At 41.3% G+C, this 6289-nt stretch overlaps 1 pseudogene; it reads left to right on the top strand.

Annotated features, from left to right (window-relative positions):
* The first annotated feature begins 2032 nt into the window (after window positions 1–2032).
* Window positions 2033–5568, top strand: LOC113561932 (annotated as a pseudogene).
* Window positions 5569–6289: the final 721 nt, after the last annotated feature.

The following is a 6289-nucleotide window of genomic DNA, read 5'->3' as shown; positions in this document are numbered from 1 at the left end:
CATAGTGGAGTGAACCGACGATTTGGAGACATTCGGCGACGAATGTAATGTCAGGCTGCCGAGCTGTAAGGATCTGGGAAAGATAGTCGACTGACTGATAGTCTGTAATAGAGGATCGAAATGAAAAACAAGTTGATCACAGAGTAGGAGTAATTGGCCGTACAGCCTAAGACCTAGGCGTGTGAACCATGGATCCCGGAGAGTTTCGAGTTCAAATCTAAGGCAGTCTCCAGTTATTTTTCGCCTCTTACAATTCAGATGTGGGATAAAAATCCGCTACCCCTCGAAGAAGTGAGATTCATCCGCTACTCCCTCCGGAGAGGAGGGAGTTGAGAAGCAGCTGCCGGTAGTGAAGCCTGAACATGGAAGTCGGGACGGACTCAGAGGAGTGAACCAACATGGAGTGGGAAGGACTCAGAGGAAGTGAAACCACATGGGAGGTTGGGAGGGACTCAGAAGAGGTGAACCAAAAAATGGATGTTGGGAGGGACTCAGAAGAGTGAACGCAAAAATGGAGGTTGAGAAGGACTCAAGATGGAGTGAACGACGAATTTGGAGAATTCGGGACGAATGTAATGTCAGGTCTGGCAAACGAGGCTGTAAGTCTGGAAAGATCAGTCGAGACTGAAGGTCGTATAGGATCGGAAGGTGAAAACAAGTTGATCAGAGTAGTGAGTATTGGCCGTACAGCGCTAATGACCTAGGCGTGTGAGACAGGGATCCCGGAGAGTTCGAGTTTCAAAGCTAGGCAGCTCTCCTAGGTTATTTTTTCGCCTCTTACACTATAGGAATGTGATGTAAAACGGCCACCGCCGTATTTCAGATGATATTCCTCGGTTATCAGTAAACATTCTTTTCCGGGTGTTTTGTAGAGAGTTGTAAAAAGCGATATACGGCGGCAAAGTTAAAAGACGTGGCCAGGTCCGTTTCGGACCACTACTCGCTTCTAATTGCCCAATGTGCTTATCTCACGCGGAAAACTAATTCCGACGTACGCTAATAGCGACGGAAGTTGAATACGATATAGTGCTTCCCGCTTAGCGCCCACCGTACGCGTTACCCGAACGACGCAGCGTCGCGCACGTTGCTATTAGGCGCACGATGTAGGTTCCGTCGTGTTATCGTGCCACCAGCTCCAACTTGGAGAGACTCGTGCGTGGTCGAAGTAATTATCTGTTGCGATGATTTTCGCGACATTCCAGTCTTGGAAATTATTTAACTTATTCTCCAATCTCGTGTCCTTGTCATACCAAATTACGGATTATTACCTATGTCATTTCAAGCATTTTTTAACTGGATTCATGCGCCGAGCTCTGCAACGAAAGAACATAAATGTTTATATACTATTCATGATACTCGTGCGGAGGCAAAAATGAAATATCATGTGTTAATTTATATACAAGAAACGCATAAATTATAAAATGTACAGATTTATAAAATGTTTATAAATATTTCTTCTTGAAAGAAGTGTCGAGGTTTTTTGAGATGACTCGAAGAGGTTTTGAAGAGAGAATTTAATTTGTTTTTTTTTTTCAACTGCCTTTCCATCTTATTTCTTGTAAGGCTTGTGTCACCCTGTGTATTTTATATTTTAATATTTTATCTGATACTTCTTGCATTTTTCTGCTTGCAACGTACAAAGTAATATGTTGTATGTGCATATTTTCAGTTCCATGTTATTTCCTTTATTTATCTGCCAAGGCTATATATTATATTTCCTGTTCAGTTATCACCCTTTGGAGCTTTTGTAACTTTTTTTTAGTACTACAGTTAGTAGAGAAAATATCAAACGAAAGGTTAGTGTGGATACATGTGACCTACAAAAATACTGAAACGTGTTTATTGATTTATATATTTCTTAAAGCAAAACAAAAACCTTAAGTTCCTTGCGAGTTCTAAGTCGATTGATAGATATCTGAACGATAGATCGTCTTATGTATAATTAAATTAAGCATTTTTATGTATTTTATAAGAAAGTCCCCATTGTCATGCACAATGTTCATGTACATTATTCTATATGCAGGAACGATCTAAGCAAAATGCCACAGGAGCCTAGTGACAGCAAGTAAGTGCTAAAAAATATATTATGCTTGATTAAACAATTTCACTGAGCCACTTTGTATATTAAATTGACAATTTAATACATATCATAACTTACTATTAAATTAAAATATAATTTAACAAAAGAAATTTGATGGACATAAAAAATCTTTAAATATCAAAATAAATGTATCAAGGAAAATTTACCTGCCTATATAACATTTCGCTTATTTAACACAAGTATAGAAAAAATATACTTTACTATTCTCATGAACATCCGATCAAAAATAAATTAAGGAAAGAGTTGTAAAGCGTTCTGCGATGAAAATAGTACGTCGCTTCGGTTTTAAACGATTGAGATGAAATTTCGCCGTGTACATTATTTATCGTTTATCCAACCCATTTTAAACATATTCTAATAACAGCCGCTAAAATTTCATAAACAGAAAACTGTAATTTGAATATAAAAACACTTCGGATTTTTTTAACGAAATACGTCAGAATGTATTTAAAAGCGTTATTTCGGTTTAATTATTATCTCTGTTTTATTTTGCAAATCCAACAGGAATGATCCGAGTGGTTGTAAATATAGAAGATTGAGCAATGGTAGAAGAAGCGATTTGCAAATACTAGGTAGGTAGATAGATATTGTAGGTGAGTACCAGGCTTGCAGGCGCATTTCACGCGCGAGCTCCTGATTAATACAATAATATAATATAATATATAAGCACAAGAAATGCAATTCAATATAATAAATTGAATACTGTATTACAAATATTCTTTCATTCTGTGTCCTGTCAAAGGATTTGCGGACGTGTTGAAACTCAACTGACTCTCACAGCACCCGCGATAAATTCATCCCTTCGGCAAGCCGTGTAAGGCTTAGAAATAAATCCGAGTCCGGATTATTCTCTACAAATCCCGCTATCCAATTTCTATGATGGACATTGTCAGGGCGAAATGAAATATGTTGCAGGCTATCGAAATACCATCGCGGACAGCAGTTCTTGCAAGCAGTTCTTCCTCACGAATCAAGAGCTGAAACACTTGCTTCTCGAAGCAGCGGACGGCTTCTTGTTTATTGTGAGCTGCGACAACGGTAGAATCATTTACGTCTCTGAGACTGCCGCACCAATCTTGAACCACACGCAGAATTATTGGTACGGTACCAGCATCTATTCACAAGTTCATCCCGACGATATCGAGAAGGTGCGGAGCAGCTCAGCCTGGCGAACCCTCAACACGACGAACGTGTAATAGATCTGCAAAGTGGAATAGTAAAGACGAAAATGTCATGTAAGTGAATCGTAAAAGGGCATCATTTATAATGACTCGATGCTTCTGCACGATGGAACACGTGATTCGCAGAAGCTTTTTCTTCATTTCTCGACTCTTGGCGACTCACGATTCGAGATAATCGAGGATCTTGGCCGTAATAATTTTTGTGAAATGTTCGCGAGTGCTGGTGCACTTGCAGAGAATCAGACTCTTGTTTACGATTACAGCTTCGGCCCAAAAATTTATGGCTTCGAAGAGGAGTTTCATCTGTCGCATGAAGGTGGGCAAGATGATAGACACCATGCTAAAAGAATATGGATTGTATCGTACGAGGCAGAGGAACTCCCTGGGCCCGCCAGCGCGGGACGGTCAGGACTACGCGGTGGTGCACTGCACTGGGAACATCAAGAATTTGGCATCTATCGGTAAGTTTGGCCCCATGATTGTCATGATTTTACGCGTGATTTTGTTTCCCCATGCATACCAAATGTAGGTCTGGGTGACAGGGAGCCTAGGGGTCTACACGATATGATTGCGGGCAAAAATAGCTCCACGGATTATTGCCTCATCGCCATCGGGCGATTACAGGTCACCAGCACGCCAAACAGCGATTTAACGAGCCCTAATAGAAATAACGGTAAGAATGTTTAATAATTTAATTTACAAAGTAAAGCATATATACAGCCGGAAATAATTGGCCATAGTTTCTTTCATTAATTACGTTTGCGCCTGTTTTAGAATTTACGTCACGTCACTCGCAAGAAGGTAAATTTACCTTCGTGGACGAAAGAGCCCGCGAGATTGTAGGCTACGCTCCATCGGAGCTTTTGGGTCACACGTGCTATGAATTCTGCCATCCGCAGGATGTGGCACATATGCGACAGATCTTCGATCAAGGTAATACTACGTATCACGTGCGCTTCATGCATCCAGAATCTTCCCGTTCATCAAGCCACTATTAACACATGTGACGTGCCTTTCAGTATTGAAGTCGGGAGGGCAGAGCGTGTCTGTAACGTACAGATTCCATGCCAGGAACTGCGACTGGATGTTGCTGAGGACGTCGGCATCCGCCTTCCTGAATCCGTCCGACTTGAACGTCGAGTTTATCAGCTGCACGAATACGCGCGCAAAGTAAGAGCATAATTGCGGTGTGAGGCTTTGATATCTCAACCGTATTGCGTGCCACGTCCGTCTGGTTCGTCGGGAAATAATTTGCATTTTGTATTTTCAAGGTTTTCACCTCACCTCAGTAGCGACAGTCGAGCGGCAAACAGGCAATGTCAGGCAACGAGCAGAACAGCACCTGCACATGGACAACCTGGTTTGAATTATCCCCCTCATCCTGCCAGACATTTCTTGTACTCCACGCGTCCTGTGATGCAGCATTCAGCGACCGCAGCTACAGCCGCTAGGCCAATCACCAACTATCCTTTTACGACTTACTCTACACCTAGATATCGAACGCATTCGTTCTTAGGTTTGTCACGACCGTTCAGTACACAGAACATGTACCAGAGCTACGGAGTAGCTAGAACGCCGATGCCGATCGCTTATGGATCACCCGGACAGCAAAGTGCGGCTTCGTCGGTTGTAAGGATGCCAGCTCTGCAGCCGTGGGCGATTGGAAAACAGGTACATACTTTAGTTTCCTATTTTTTTGGTATCTTCAAAGAAATTCCTTACACTACAAACGGCTAACAGATTTTTTTCCCACGAAGCAATGTGTGATAGAAGGCTGTCGTTGTAGTGAGTCATCGAACGAGCCGACATACACACAGCGCAATAGCGCAGCTAGGACTGCGCAACAATACCTGCACCCAATGACAATAATGCCTAATAATCCTGGTAAATCTTCATTTTGCTTTACTATGTCTCCTTTTCGCGTGGAATCGCAATTAATTGCAATTTTACGTTTTAATTTGCCAACAGGTATGCGCGATTGGCAAAGATCAGCAGTATCAGCCAACCAGACAGATAGATGCTCAACCGAACCACAACCATCATACCCAGGCCAAACTAGACCTCAGAGGCAAGCACAAGAATTCGACAAGTTGCAAATGCTGCAAGACCAGGGTAGCTCGTCAGAAGCGGGACATAGTACAATCATAGACTGCAATTGCGATGGCACACAGTGCAATTGGCCATGACAAGTGAGTGCGTGCAATTTAAATGGATACAACTATTTTGGATAGTAATTATAGACAGTTGACTTTGGATAAAATATATGTGTATATAAAAACAATGAAATTAAGGATAATTATATATTATTCTGCTTCGCCAAAAATCTGTCTGAAACCCAATACTGCAGTATCACCTGTATGTTACGTTCCTGATAGTCGATTCTGCAGCGAAAGCTATCTTACCGATCTCAGGCAATGTCCATTGTATATTTCTGACACGAATCAAACTTCTCCGTGCTTGTCAAAAAATTATTTTGGATCGATGCAAAATCATTGTGCATTATTCATCATTAGTTCTAATCAATCATTATTATCGATTAGAACATCCAATGATGTACCAGGAGAGCTATATCCTAGAAGATGTTACTGAACGGTGAGCTGTGTATCAGAAACTATAATAGAGCTAACAATACCGCGAGGTTAATTGACAAAATTAATTACTGTAGTCTCATTATTTTATGCATTATGCAATATGAAGTAATTGCTCATCAAACATTTGTTATTAAGAATAATCACATTTCCTGAGAGTAGATGCCGCATGTTTATGTTTCTAGATAGTGTAAGATCTGGAAAGATAGTCGAGACTGACAGGTCGTATAGAGGATCAGAATGAAAACAAGTTGATCACAACAGTAGGAGTATTGGCCGTACAGCCTAAGACCTAGGCGTGTGAGCCAGGGATCCCGGAGAGTTCGAGTTCAAATCTAAGGCAGTCTCATAGTTATTTTTCGCCTCTTACAATTCAGAAGTGGGATAAAATCCGCTACCCCTCGAAGACAGTTGAGATT

The sequence above is a fragment of the Ooceraea biroi genome, chromosome 5 (genome assembly GCF_003672135.1).
Source record: "Ooceraea biroi isolate clonal line C1 chromosome 5, Obir_v5.4, whole genome shotgun sequence".
Classification (NCBI taxonomy): domain Eukaryota; kingdom Metazoa; phylum Arthropoda; class Insecta; order Hymenoptera; family Formicidae; genus Ooceraea; species Ooceraea biroi.
Note: the sequence above shows the minus strand (reverse complement) of the source record. Positions and strands in the feature narration are given on the sequence as shown.